Here is a 16,297-nt window from a genome sequence, read left to right on the forward strand (position 1 = left end):
GGTACGTCAGCAACAGTACAGGCAGCTCTTTTCCCTTTTGCCAAAGCGACTTCTTCTGTCTCCTCTGTCAAGTCTCATCACTAAAGTGACTTTCAGATTAATGAGAAGGCAGAAGAAATGTGTCTGTGAGGAGTCTGGGCCAGTCACCCACCTTCTCGGCAAGGGCCTCCTCCAAAGTAGTCAAGGCGGTGTCAGTGTTGGTGGTGTCAGCCTGCAAGGATTTGACTCGCTCCTTCAAGCTGCTCATCTGCTTTTCCTTATCTCTAAGTTGCTCTTGGAGATTTTCAATCTGAGTTGTGCACACACATTTAAGGGGGGAAAAAAAAGGAAATTCAGAGAAATACAAACAGTCACAATAAAAATCATTTTAAGTTGGAAACAGGTAGATCAGGGCTGTCAGTGTGTGCTCTGTAGAAGTAATTTAACCCTAAGGGTCTTAGAACTTCAGGCAAAGCTTTAAACTGAGAACTTATAGCCAGAAGAGAGAAAAGACATACACATGGGTATGGTCATACATGCAGAGTCATAAATCTCTATAAAGAAATAAGGAAAGTAGCTAGGGAGAAAAGACCCAACATATAGGGATGGGGATAAAGGGAAGACCTACAGAGAGGAAAGCCATGAGAAACTGGATTACTTCCAAAGCAACAGTGTAAATGCCCAGAGAGATTCCTTTAAAAAATGCTGAGGGAGGACAGCACATTGAACAGCTGGATGCTAAGAAAAACAAATCAGCTGTAAAAAGGAAAAACTGTTCTTAAATTTATTTATTTATTTATTTATTTATTTTCGGCTGTGTTGGGTCTTCGTTTCTGTGCGAGGGCTTTCTTTGGTTGTGGCGAGCGGGGGCCACTCTTCATCGCGGTCGCGGGCCTCTCACTGTCGCAGCCTCTCTTGTTGCAGAGCACAGGCTCCAGACGCGCAGGCCCAGTAGTTGTGGCTCACGGGCCCAGTTGCTCCGCGGCATGTGGGATCTTCCCAGACCAGGGCTCGAACCCGTGTCCCCTGCATTGGCAGGCAGATTCTCAACCACCGCGCCACCAGGGAAGCCCGGAAAAACTGTTCTTAAATGCTAGTGTTCAAGTTAGGTTTTTATATCATCTTTTATTTCAACAGCAAGCATTTTCAATGAAATTTATTATTATAGTTATTCATTCCTTCATATACCCTAGTACGCATTCATTTACTCAAAAAACTATTGGTGAATTCTCTATTACATGCCAGGCACTAGTGACACAAAGAAAAATGAACAGACCCATTTTCATTATAAGATGGGAAGGGGACTTTATGTACCTGAATCCAAGCTATGGATGGGCTTCCGTGCCATTCTAACGAGCACACATTTTACTCTAGACAGATGGGGACTATTAGGGACTTCTAAGCAAAGAAACAGTCCGGTCAGTTCTGTATTTCAGACTGATAATTCTGATAGCTGTGGAGAAGATATTCAATATCTAAGGGGAGTTACGTAGAGACATGAAAACAGCTAGGAGAGCGTATCAATTCAGGTAAGAGAGTTTGGAAACTAAGTGAGTTAAGAGAGATGGAAAATAGGGGATGGGTTTGTGAAATAGTGTGGAAACAGCATATTATCACTAGGGAGACTCCCGTACACACAATGAAAAATAGTAAGCAAAAATATGGAGGAACTGTAGAGAGATATTCTTAATAAGCAAAAGGAAAATAAGTAAGACAACTATTCTAAAACTCACAAACTTCATTCTTTCATTCAGCTACGTGCCAGGCAGTTTTCTAGGTGTTGAGGATATAGAATTAATCCAAACAGACAAAAATCCCTACCCTCAAGAGCTTAATCCTAATACGATAGACAAGGAATGAATGAATGAAATGAACATAGTATGTAGGATGGTGATAAGTCCTACAGAGAAAAATGAAGCAGGAGAATATAATATCATCGTCTACTCTTGAACTAGCTGGTTTATTTCACATGGCTTTCAAAAAGCAACATAAATGTTATCTGCTTTGGGACGACTTTCTTGCTCTTACCCCCATGACAATAAGATGACCACAGTCTGTATGCCATCACACATGAACTAAGTACTGATCTACATACATACATATACACATCTCCCATTCTTTTCTCTATCTATACATTTATCTCCATTCTTTCATCTATCTATACATTATAACACGAATCTCCAACCATATTGTTATTACTCATTCTATACACATCTCCACAAATAGACTGGATCTTACTCCTCTACCCCAGCTTTGTATCTTCGTATCTGGCACACATCAGGTCTATAATAAATTCTGGTTCATTAGTCAGTAAATAATACATAAGCTTGGACTTTTATAAACTGTATTTAGGCATACACATAAACTTCTGCCAAGAAAAGAACTACAAAAGTACCTAAATCCAACCTTCAAATAATTCCTGCATCAATCAATTTAATATAAGCTCTTTAAGGGTCTGCTTCATTCCAAGCAGACCCTTCCAAGGGGAAGAAAAAAAGGTCCCTCTCTACAGTCCCTGAGAATTCCACAGCAGAACAAATAAGCTAAGCGAAAAGATTCAGCGAACTCAGAATAGGGAACCATGAGTACTGTCAGGCTTGGATTTTCACTCTTGAATGAAGGAAGAATCCTACAGGTGAACCACTGCAACTGGCTCCAGTCTTTTCCATGCCGATAAAGTCCAAAGCATACTGTGAGAGAAAAGACCATCACCTATGAAAAGCATTAGTTTCATTTAGTTTAATCAGACACTCCTATTGGAATCTCATATGGATCAATACTTAGGTAAATTCACAACCACTAAAGAGATTTTGCCACTTAAAAATCTAGTACTCCATAACATACAGAAGGCAATGATGCCCTGGTGTTTACATATTTAACCAGCTGTGCGGGTCATCCTAGTTGCTGACATATAAACCTTACACACACAAAAAAGATATCATCATTCTGTTGATTAGACTTTTTTACCAAGAAAGAGCAGTACAACCACCTTTTTTAAAAAATAAAACTTCATAGAACCAACCAAGTTTTACATACAAGAAACCAGAGATTTGTTTTATGAGCCCACCTAATATACAAACAGCCCTTACATGCATAATAAGGATTATACCCTTCTTTCTCCTCCATCATCAGCATCTAAGAAATAATTAAGATGTTAACTGTTAACAATTCCACTTGTATAATTTGTATGTAGTCCAACTATTAAAGGGATCCATTATTCTTTGCCAGCAAAAACAAAAACAAACAAACAAACCAACAAACAAAAAGACTTTTCCTGATATACTCAGGTGCAGAAGCTGCTAAACCAGGTAAAATCCCCATTAACAAGTTCTCCCTAAGCTAATTTCTTATCCAATTAGCCAGCTGTCTAAACTGCTGAGTTGGAGGGGAGGAAGAGGATGGCTATTCCTGGAGAGCAGAAATAGCCATTCCACGGTGAAGAAAGGGCAGCGCTCACTAGAGCTGTCTCCTTTGGGCAAGCTGCTATCGGCAAGGAAGACCTGCAGTAGATACAGATATGTGCAAAACAGCTGCAAGAGCATTAACCCAAAAGAGGCTCTGTGTGGTGTGTGGGAGGATGGGTGTGTACAAAGCACTTTCCGTTTACCCAGCATCATGATGGACAGCAGCTGAATCCTACTGAAAACTCCTTTTATATATCCTCACTTTGGTTGAGACTCAAAATCGTGATTTTGTGATCAAGGCTCTCTGGGTTCAGACGTTGCTAACCAAGGGGTGTATGAATGCTATCATATTAATCTTGCCATTATTCTCTTCTTTTAACTAATCCAATATAGAGGTTGTGAAAACTGTTCACCCTAATAGTCCCATATCACACCATTTCAGTATTTACTATGCAATTTCTATAAAATATATAGTGGAAATCCCATTCTATACCAAGTTCAATTATCCACAGGATCTAAAATACACTATTTACAAAAGCTTTGAATACAACAGCTAAGAGAAAAACTGGATCAGTTATGCACATACTCGACTATTAATGATAAAGATGACTGCTTCAGAATCATGCTAAGTGGAAAAATACTCCCTTAAATATGCTCAGAATATCTACCCAAGAAAAAAACTTTCCATTTTGTAGAAACAGAAACCACAGAATCCCTAAAATGGCAATATGATAAAAACAACAAAAAATTACTCGTGATGGGGGTGGTGGAGGAGGCGGCGGCAGTGGTGACAAGAGGCACCACTAACACAGAGAGTGTGGTATGTATCAGGCACTGTTTTCAGAAATCTATGTATAACAACTATTGAAGCTCCACCACAAGACTATAATTATTAGGCAATCTAGCTCCAGAATTCTACTCTTAATCACTGTGCTATAAATAATATGTTCTATGATGGGGGGCAGGGGGGGGGGGAAAGAAGAATCACACAAAGATGTCTCAAGCATCTTTCCATAAATGATTCCTTGTTATTAAGTAGTGTTTATCAATAAACACAATGTTATTACTACGGTCACATATGAAAATATTCTCCCCTACAGAAGCAAAGAAGGAAGGGTGGAGGTACCAAACCACTGCCAATGCAGAAGAGCATCTTCCATGTACTTCCGTGTACAGTCAAACATAACACACTAAAGCTGGTGGGCAGAACCAAAGGTACTTGATATCAGGATCAATATCATGATAGTATTAAGACAGTCTGTTTAGCCTTTCAAGGGGTAGAAGGAGGCTAGTTTATTTATACACACGGACTAAGGAGCACTTAACAATAGCTAAAAAAGCTTTTCTTCTTTTACTTTAATAACTTATACTTAGTAATATTGAAAATTAATAAAAAATTGTTGCAGAAAATAATGTATTTTATAATTCTATGGGCTCTTCCTACTTTATGCATAACCAATCTGTATTAAGAAGAAATCATTAAGCAGCTATTAACATGTATTCAATTTCTGCATGAGTAAAATTGTGCAGAGATCGAAGGAATTGGTGTTTAGTCTATATTATCTGTGTCCCTGGTGATGAATAGGGAGGAGAAGGGTCAATCAGGTTTATACATACAGCCTAAAATCATAGAGAAGAACTAAGAGTGAAGAATTCAAGAAGGAAACACTTTCTAAATAACTATTTAGAGAAGGAAGGCGTTTTCCTTAAAATGACCTCTCTAATTAGGGTACAACTCTGTTAACTGAGCTAGAAAGAAAATAGAAATAATTATTATATGATACAGAGCCTTTCTTCTCGTACAATATTTATTTTACAAAGAGAGAAAAACCGATGAAAGAGGAGGAAGACTAACGCAGAATGCATGCTGCCCGTGAATCCATCAAATCTGCGCACCAGCTCCACACTGGCACAGATTTCTTAACATCTTTTGTTTTGGTTTTTATCAGCATTGCCAGTTGTCAGAAACTATCATGGTTCAACGTGGGTGATTTATTCCTAGTCAAGTGGAACTGATTGCTCTGCTGCTGAGGCCCTAATCACTGAGCAAACGTAGAAGGGACTTCCTATAGGATGTAGTTCTAAGGACAAGAAATCCCAAAATACTCCTTGCAGTCACCTAGCTACCTGGAACATCATTTAAAGGAAAGAATTTTTTGGATGATGCCTCCACACTTGTTCTAAGCAGCCATCAGTGTCAAATGTATTGTGGAAAGCAAGTTACTCAGAAAGGCTCTGACCTTTACCTTCTTGGTTAATAATACCTCTCAGTATCAGTGGTAAAAGTACAGTCTGGATGAACTGGTCATAATCAGCTGGCAAAAGAGACCTACAGTAATCAATGGAATCTAAAAAGGAAAAATTCACTAAGTCCCCTGATCTACGCAATTGTCTGTCTACCATCCTGCAGGCCTGTGAAATGTACTAACAAGGCACAACTATACTTTACCAAAATGATCAGGGTTTGCCCAGACTGTACTGGTCTCTAAATTTTACTTGTCCAGTTATGTGTTTCCAACGATTAGAGGATACAAGAGCAAAAAAGTCATGTGGAACTCTAAGCAGTGTTTTAAACACAATTTAGGTTGTTAAAACTCCCATATCTATATTCTCAGTGACTGTTTAGGGTCTTTAATAAGCCCAGCAAAGATTCTGGCTGACACAACCAATTATTTCTTTGGTTGAGTTTCCCTCCCAATTGTGCTATTCTCTCATCATATAAGTAATGGACGGATTACCGTGATGAATAAATAGCTAGCTATGTCCCACTGGGCAAGTTACTTGTTCTTTCTAATTACCTACCTACAAGACAAAGACCACTAATATTCCTTTCAATTCTAAAATACAACTGTATTCTTACGATGGGAAAGACGAGAACATTTAAAAAGTAATAAACTTCAGCAGAGTACTACTGTATTTTATCTTAAAAACTGTTCAAATTGAACTATACAGGAAGTATAGGTATGACCTTTAGGAAAATACAGAGTCCATTGCTCCGGTTAGATTTTATTAATTGCTGGGAGGGAAAGTAAGTTCCTTGATAGACTTGCTCATGGTACAGATAATGGAACTAGGGACCTCTTGAATTAAAAAAACTGGATAATATGAAGCAAAAGCTGGTGAGACCAAAGGTCACACTGCTAGTCAAGATCTGCTTGGTAGACAATTAAGGAAATGGCTCAAATACTTCTTTTTATATCTGGCAGGCATATATAAAAACTTGACGGATATTCATATGCTAAAATTGCTCAAAAAAAAAAAAAAAAACCAACAAAAAGAGGACCCATAAACCCATGGTGGCTGTCCTTGTGAAGCAGCGGCAATGATGAGACTGTACCTAGGACCTCAATTCACACCTATACGAATGGCATCCCTTGAAGCTGTACGATAACAATAGATAGAACACTCTTAGATCTAATAGTTCACTACATTTTAGTGATGAAAGAACTCAGTATTTTTAAGTAACTAATTAAAGCAGACACACTAGGCTTAGTTTCTGCCCATCCCCCCACAAAGAACCACTATTCTTTGTATTACTTATTACCAATAACAAAGTCGGGAAAAATCAAGTACATAACAATAGAAGGCTAGCTAAATTAAATATGCTCTATCAACCATTACAGTTCATATACTTGATGAGTAATTAAGGATATGCAAACTTCTTTATTATGTAACATTACATGAAAAAGAAAAGTTATCAAAATGTACAATATTATCCCAAGTTGAAGGAAAAGTTTATTTTTACATAGAATTTTCCTTGTTATACCTTTTCCACATTTTTCAAATATTCCGAATGGACATACATGATTTCAATGATAATGACAAAAGCAATAATTTTCTAACTCCTATCTGAGAAATCTCAGGATTTACAAGAAATATGATTAGGATCATGATAAGAGAGATTCTCCTAACATATGCACTTACCAACATGGGAAATCTCTAGGGGTTTCTGTGGGCCATGTGAGCGTTTCTATTTAACCCACACCTTCCACAGGTTCATACTGTGGGACCAAACCAAGCTGTCAGAGACTTGGGGGGTTTTCCACAATGCTAAAGGAAGACTGAGAGATAACAAATGAATCCAGAGAAACCAAGACTTGCAAAACCTATTTGAAATATAAGGTCCAAAGGAAACAGCAATAGGATGCTTCACATATTTTAGGTCTAAATTCAAGTTCATCTCACTCAATTTTTATTTTAGCCAGGCCTACTTTTATGGCCTGAAGTAAGCTAACTTGTACTAAAAGTCAATCCTAGTGTGACAAGGCTGGGTTTCCCAAGAAGCAGACCTTGAGACAGATTTTATTGTTCAAGAAATTAGAGGGTGCTCTTGGGATCAATACCAGTGGAGAGGAAGTGGGGGGGGGGGAGCATGATGGTGCAGAGGGAGAAATTAGGCTGCCATGAAGTCCCAAAGGATTCAGACAACCCCATGGGGAGCTCTGAATCTGCGATGACCTTTCAGAGTTGCCCCAAGTCAGGGCAATGGATTCAAGCCCTTGTACCCTACAAGGATCAATCATTGGATACCAACGGGAAGGGATGTGGCCTTGTACAAGGTAGGTCTCTTTAGCCAACGCAGTCTCCACAGGGGATACTTCCAGCACCTGGGGGAATACATCCTTCAACCCTCAGCAGGGATCTGGGTCACTCATCACAGCATCCATTATACCCAGCAGCTATGTATGCTCTTTCTAGTTAAATAATATTTAACATGAAATTGTAATTGCTCTCAATTTATGCTGTATTTGAACCATATACATAATTTTATGGCTTTGTAAAACCTAGAGACCCTTGTATCCCAACTTGATTGTTTCACCAGTGGTGGGCATTTTGAAGCAGGAGTTCAGGGATGGCCTTTAAGGTGTGTCTGACATCCCAGTCCACACAAATGAGCCATGTGCATTTTTACATGAAGAGCACCCACAGCTTTCATCAAAAAGTTACAAATCATTAATTAGTGGCATTCTTTTCAAATACCCACAATATCTTCTAAAACGAATAGCCACTTCACTTAAAATTGCTTGCTTAGCTGTTTTACAAAGATACTGTGTTACCAAATTTGCTGTGTAAGAGTTTGGCCTGGTTGGGATGCAGGGAGAACAGAGCCAAACAACAGTTCCTCACCTATATGCAATGGAAGCTCAAGAATCTTATTAAATTTAGTAAATTCTCCTTGGTCAACTTGAATGATTTTTCTAATCTGAAAAACCCCTGCAGGAAAAAAAAAGTGTTACGAGAAAAAAGTAAGGAGGTCTGGCAATTACAGGAAGATAAAACAGATAAAGGACAAAATACACATCTGATGCTGGAAGCTATTTTCTGGTGAGGGTGTACATATCGGTATGGCAGAGAGAAGGAAGAGCACAAAAAGCTACTTCATCAAAGTTTGATTTAATAATTTCTTCAGGAGGTTAATTATTTCAACTTCTCAACTAGAGTTGACAGGCACCTAGGCGTCTATCCAAACAGGCATTCCCACAGGTGAGAATGCAATGCAAGTTAATTCATGCCAAATTATAAGCAGTTTTAAGCAGAAGAAAATATTAACTGTGCTTCAAAACTCTGATCAAGCATTTTTTTTCCCAAATCCTTTGCCTCTTTCTAGATATTTATCTATGTAATATTTATACTCTGACAAGTTCCTGCTACAAGGTCTCCTGAGAGACTACGAAGAACAACCTTTGTCCCAAAAGGAATCTGACCCTTCCATATTGACTTGTTAATTACCATTTTTCAAGTTTAAAATATGTTTTCAGTCAAAACAGAAGTCAGAGCACTCCAAACTAGAGCTTGCAAGACTCTGAGAATATTAATATGGCATACGATTAATAGGAAATGGACACATCACATAAATCCTCAAATTATTCACGAAGCTACTTAAAAGTCCAAAGAAATGATGTTTTAATAAGAGTCAAAATTACTTCTGTGTTGTACAAAGCATTACACTATAAGCCTTTGAATGCTTTTTGTTTATATTATACCCTAGCACTTGAAAATAAAGCATTTATCCAAAGGCTATGTTCTCTCAGGTCCATTCCTATTACCTCCATGATAATGGTGGTAGAACAAGTTTCTACATCACTCCAGGTGAAAAATACAAGGCTCTTTAAAAACACATCCACTCTTATCCCAGGAATGCAAGATTGATTCACCATACAAAAATCAATCCATATAATGTACCATATTAATAAAGAACAGAAACCACATGATCATCCCAATAACTACAGAAAAAGCATTTGACAAAATCCAACACCTCTTCATGATAAAAAACACTCAATAAACTAGGAATAGAAGGGAACTTCCTCAACTGGATAAAAGGCATCTGTAAAAAACCCAGTTAACATCATACTTAAGGTGAAAAATGAAAACCTTTCCCCTAAGATAAAGAACAAGACAAGGATGTCCACTCTCACCACCTCTATTCATCATTATACTGGACAATTAGGGAAGGGCAATTAGGGAAGAAAAAGAAATAAAAGGCAGCCACATTGGAAAGAAAAGGTACAGCTACCTCTATTTGCAGATGGCTTTATCTTATACGTAGAAAATACTAAAGAATCCACTAAAACACCATTAAAGATAATAAACCAATTTAGCCAAGTTTCAAAACCCAAGACCAATAAACAAAAATCACATGTATGTCTTTACACTAAAAATAAATAATCTAAAAATGAAGTAAAGAAAATTCCATTTACAGTAGCATCAAAAATAATAAAATATTTAGGAATAAATTTAAAGAAGTGCAAGGCTTGTAAACTGAAAACTACACAACATCAATGAAAGAAACTAAAAACAACCTAAATAAGTTAAAAGACATCCTGTGTTGATCAGCTGAAAGACCTGATGTTGGGGGGAGGCGGTTACTTCTTTTTTTGGACGCCCAAAAGCCAAAACGATCTTGAAAAGGAAGAAAGGTAGAAGATTCACAGTGTCCAGTATCAAAACCTACTACAAAGCTACAGTAACCAAGACAGTGTGATGTGGGAAACAGACAGACATATAAATTGATGGAACAGAACTTCAAGTTCAGAAATGAACACGTGTGTCTATGTACGACTGATTTTTAGCAATGGTCCCAAGACCATTCAGTGGGAAAAGAACAGTCTTTTCAACAAATGGTGCTGGGACAAACGGATATCCACATGCAAAATAATGAAGTTGGATCCCTACCTTACACCACATACAAAAATTAACTAGGAATGGACCAAAGACCTAAATGTAAAAGCTAAAACTATAAAACTCTTAGAAGAAAACACAGGAGGAAATCTTTGTGACCTTCAATTAGGCAATGGTTTCTTAGATATGATGTCAAAAACATAAGCAACTAAGGAAAAAACAGATAAATTGGACTTCATCAAATTTAAAACTTTTGTGCATCAAAGGATGCTATCAAGACAGTGAAGAGATAACCCAGAGAATGGGAGAAATATGTGCAAATCACTTATCTGATATGGATGGAATCTCCCGAATAAAGACTTTCTAGAACTCAATAAAAAGACAAATAACTCAATTTAAAAATGGGCAAAGGGGGCTTCCCTGGTGGCGCAGTGGTTGGGATTCTGCCTGCCAGTGCAGGGGACACGGGTTCGAGCCCCGGTCTGGGAGGATCCCACATGCCGCGGAGCGGCTGGGCCCATGAGCCACAATTGCTGAGCCTGCGCGTCTGGAGCCTGTGCTCCGCAACGGGAGAGGCCGCGACAGTGAGAGGCCCGCGCACCGTGATGAGGAGTGGTCCCCACTTGCCGCAACTGGAGAGGGCCCTCGCACAGAGGCGAGGACCCGACACGGCCATGGATGGATGGATAAATAAATAAATAAAAATTAAAAAAAAAAATGGGCAAAGGATCTGAATAGACATTTCTCCAAGGAAGATACACAGATGGCCAGCAATTACATGAAAAGACATTCAACATCATTTGTCATTATGGAAATAGAAGTCAAAACCACAACAACATACCACTGCACACCCGTTAGAATGGCTATTTGAAAAAGAAAAATAACTAGTGTTGGCAGAAATGTAAAATGGTTCAGCCACTTTAGAAACAGTTTGGCAGTTCCTCAAAAAGTTACAGGTAAAGTTAACATCAATTCCATCCCAAGATATAAACTCAAGAGAAATGAAAAACGTATGTTCATACAAAAACTTGTACATAGATGTAACATAATCATTATTCAAGTGGAAACCACCCAAACGTCCAGAAACTGATGGATGGATAAAAAAAAAATGTGCTATATTCATTACAATGGAATATTATTCAGCCATAAAAAGGAATAAAGTACTGACACTTGCTACAACATAATGAACCTTGAAAACATTAAAGAAGCAAGACATAAAAAGCTACATATTATATGATTACATTTCTACGAAATGTCTAGCATAGGCAAATTGATAAAGACAAAAAGTAGGCAGTGGATGCAGAGTATAGGGGTTGTGACAGGTATGGGTTTCTTTTTAGGGTCATGAAAATGTTCTGGAACTGGACAAAAGTGATGGTTGCACAACCTTGTAAGTATACCAAAAACAACTGAATTATAGTTTAAATTAGTAAAGTTTATGGTATGTGAATTATATCTCAATTAGGGAGGGAAAAAAAAGCATCAATCCAATTAACCCCATGGTGCTAGCTTTAAAAGTCAAGGTTCCCCCCTCCCCCCCCTCCACCCAGGGGTTTTTACAACCAAAACATGTTTCTAGACCTTGTACAATGCCCCTTTTGAGACAAACTGTCCCTCCCTTCCCCATTAAGAAACACTGATATAAATGGAATGAAATTATAATCTATTAATTTGAAGCGTCAATCTTTAAAAAGCATAGTTTCTGTGACAGAATAAGAAAACAGAAAAAAAAAAAAAGTCAAGGTTCCCAATATCCATCAACGAAGCGTGAAACTACTCTAGTACTGAGATTTATCTGGCGTTATTCCCCAAATAACACAAATGCAAATAACAGTTTAGTCAAGTTTCTCTGTTCTTAATGGACTTAAAAATTCTCTTGCAATCACTGTGTCATCCACGCACATACTCAGTCTGACGCGCTTCTAGATGGCGTCTCTTCCACGTTAGATCACTCATACGCAAAAGTTTTCATCTAGACGGTTGTGCTGTTCACCTATGATGATCTCCAAATTGAATACGTAGCATTAATTCACCTTCTGCTGTCAGCCTGCCCTTTCCACACACCTTATTCCTCTGTACCCTTTTCCTATCAATTATTTTCATACCCAGTGATAATGCCTCAATTGGGTAAAACAATTTAAAACTGTTTAGAATTCCTTCTGGTTTGAAGTGACTTCTGTTGACAGCAATGGATGATAGTAGAAGTCCTATGAATAAGAGATTAAAACACTGAGCAGAACATGGAAATATACAAAAAAGTCATACGACAACAGAAAAGAAAGTGAGAGCTTTGTTACCATACCACACAAACAAAATCTCGCCCTCATGGTCTCAATCCTTTATCCAACATTTTTATTCAGCTGGAGCAGATATTTTGCACAGACGGCCGCAACAATGTCTCCGACTTCACGTGCTTTTTTGTAAGTGGCTTTGCCACTCCTCCGGTAAGACGTGGAGTATTTTCCTTGACGCCCCCGCCACCAAATCAAGTTAGGTCCTGTGACTACTGTGACCAAAAGAGTACAGACAAAAGGAATCCCCTGCTGCTTCCAAACCAACTCCTAGCGCAACCCTTAACTGGCCACGGAGCCACGGAGCCAGAGGCCAAGGGAATACCCAGGCAGGATGTACGCAAATGAAGAAACCATCCTGGTAATCGGTCACCCAGCTGCAGACACCCCCAGCTGTCACCAAACAAATCAGGGACAAACTACGCAAGAGAGCCCTTCCTGAATTCCTGATTCACAAATAAAATGACTGTTTACTCCACTAAGCTTCAGCAATAGTTTACTATGCAGCGAGAGGTTTTCCTCCCCCGTCTATCTTTACAATGCTATTGCTCTTTCTGTTTTAATCACTGATATCGAAAGTGTATTGTTTCTAGATTATCAGAAGATAGGGATGAGGCATGTTGTGTTTTCTTTTATTGTTTTTATTTTTTGCAGAGGGGTGTTCTGGAAGAGGAGGGATGGTGAGAAGGAACATATCATAATGAAAAGATATTCTGTAACAAAGTAAACTAAGATCCTCCCTTTTTTAGGGAATAATTCTTCAATCATTGTAAGATGTCACTTGTATAATACCAGCATCATTTAAAAAGTTATCTACTGACAAATGGAAGTTAAACCAGACTTTGAAAGTTCAACTATCTACCCTCCTTAAGGTTTACTTGAAAAAGTGAGGGGAAAAAAGTTATACGAAGCAAAGTAAATCCATATGGAGCATATTCCCCAGCAGAAAAGTTATCATCAATCAGACTTCATTTACTATGCATTGTTTCTTCAATAAAATATTTCAAGAATTTAGCAATACATATTTTCCACTGAGGAAAAAAATTTTTAATTAAACTGAGTTCTATTAAAAAATAATAAAGAAAGAAAGAAAAGGGAAAATTCTAATGCCTAAGTATATTAAGTTTCCAACTTAAAATCCAATTAGGGCCTGACCTGCTCTTCTTTCAACTTAGCTTCATTAACAGCTGGCTTGTGATTTAAAAATAATATTTAGAAAACATTACAATTAATCCTTATTAAAAATAAAAGCACAATTTTTAAAATATTAATTTTCTCAGAATAAATTAGTAAATATTGTTTCCAATGATAAAATATATTCTTTCCATTTTATGATATGGAAAAAGTGAAGAAACTAACATGTCCTTTTTTCATTTTATGATATGGAAAAAGTGAAGAAACTAACATGTCCTTAAGTCAAGACTCTACAGCAAACAAATAGAGTGTATAAAGAACCTATTCTTTCTGACTTCCTACCGAAAACAAAATAACAGGAGACTTAAAGAACCAATCCAGGACCACAGAAAGGGAAAACTTTCTAATTCAATTATCAGTTAGCTTTCTGCTACTGATAAATCTAAACTCTAAATACCAAAACCTAGGAAACTGGAGATGCAGGCAAGGTGAAATAAAGAGAAGTTACAGAAGCATACAAGGGAAAGATGATAACGTCTGCGTCAGCAAATTAAACTCCAAGCTACATTACCATTTATAATCAATCAAGCAAGAAGCTGTACAATTTTAACACAGATTCTGAATGCAGCTCAGATTCAAATGCTCAATTACACTTTCCAGGTCAGTGATTTATTATAAAGATAAGAAATTTACTGTAACACAAAACTACTTTAAACCATAGCGGAGAGCCCTGGAAAGGAGAGGCCGGTGCTAATCCCACTGTACTGCATGCTTGGCCATCTGCTATTGTCTCATTTCATTCTCTGAGCACAGGGCTATCCCCGTGCACACAAATACATATACTACCTAGAAAGCTGGAAGCCTATGGGCAGGCAGTGGTGGCCCAGACAGACCCAAAATCGGTCCAGAGTATGTGATTCACAATCCAGCCATTCTCAAAGCTGCTACTATTTTCAGAAAACAAGGATTTTTAATGCATATTTAATATGCCAAAGTAATGCCAAAGTAATACATTGTTTCCTGGTATTCTCCTTAAATATTAAAAGAGTTAAATATTACTTAAACTTACAATTATAAGTAATATTTGTGAGAAAAATGATAGAGAATGCAGATGCCAAGAACAAGGAAAGGATGAAAGCAGAGTTACCATCTGCTCTTCCTTATGGAATAAGTGGATAAATCAAGAAGCAAAATAGGGGCCTCCCTGGTGGCGTAGTGGTTAAGAATCCGACTGCCAATGAAGAGGACACGGGTTCGAGCCCCGGGAAGATCCCACGTGCCACGGAGCAAATAAGCCCGTGCACCACAACTACTGAGCCCGCGTGCCACAACTACTGAAGCCCACAAGCCTAGAGCCCACGCTCCGCAACGAGAGAAGCCACCGCAATGAGAAGCCCGTGCATCGCAACGAAGAGTAGCCCCCGCTCGCTGCAACTAGAGAAAGCCTGCACGTAGCAATGAAGACCCAACGCAGCCAAAAATAAATAAATTAAAAAAAAAAAAAAGCAGCAGCAAAGTAGGTTAAGTGTTGCATAGAATTAAGACATGTCTCCAGGGACTTCCCTCGTGGTCCAGTGGTAAAGAATCCGCCTTACAATGCAGGGGATGCTGGCTCGATCCCTGGTCAGGGAACTAAGATCCCACATGCCGCAGGGATAACTAAGCCCATGCGCCACAACTGCTGAGCCCGCGTGCCACAAACTATAGAGCCCACGGGCTCTGGAACCTGCGCGTCACAACTACAGAGCCCATGCGCCCTGGAGCCTGCACACCACAGCTAGAGAAGAGAAAACCTGCCGCCACAACTACAGAGAAGCCCACGCGCTGCAACGAAAGACCCTGCGTGCCTCAATGAAGATCCCGCATGCTGCACCTAAGACTTGATGCAGCCAAAAGTCAATTTAATTAATTAATTCAAAAATAAAAAGATATCTCTCCAGGAAAATCTCAAGATCCGCCTGTAAGGTTATACTTCAATATACCACCGCAGGTAAATTTCTAAAGTTTCTGATGGAAAATCTTCAGGGCCAGGGGAAAGAAAAACTGAATTCTATTTATCAGTTTCCTAAATAAACTAATAGGACAATAAAGATGAGTATATTCTCTGAAAACCTTCTCATTATGTAAGAAATGGGAATAATTTTCCCAGAGACCAGGTAATAGGAGACATCATAGTAAGAAAGAAAAGGCACTGAGAGACAGAGCTCTACCAGAAATTTTTAGGAATCCGTATTACAAATGTATGAAGTACAGAGGTGAAATTCCAGGGCGTGATCCTCTGGAAAGGACACTATTCCCCTTTTTCATTCACACCGCTCTCTCAGCTTGGGACCTCGTACCCCTTCCCCATCTGCCTAGCAAACTTTCACA

General features: G+C 38.5%; 1 pseudogene across 1 annotated transcript in view; it reads right to left on the minus strand.

Moving 5' to 3' along the window:
• The window catches only part of LOC309653626 (ELKS/Rab6-interacting/CAST family member 1-like), a 176,968-nt pseudogene that overhangs the window by 39,925 nt on the left and 120,746 nt on the right, over positions 1 to 16,297 (minus strand). The window contains exon 9 of the transcript XR_014268837.1: positions 152 to 289. The product of XR_014268837.1 is annotated as an ELKS/Rab6-interacting/CAST family member 1-like (transcript). The remainder of the gene's footprint in view (positions 1 to 151; positions 290 to 16,297) is intronic.

This window comes from Balaenoptera physalus (genome assembly GCF_965194825.1).
Source record: "Balaenoptera physalus genome assembly, contig: HAP1_SCAFFOLD_717, whole genome shotgun sequence".
Lineage (NCBI taxonomy): Eukaryota > Metazoa > Chordata > Mammalia > Artiodactyla > Balaenopteridae > Balaenoptera > Balaenoptera physalus.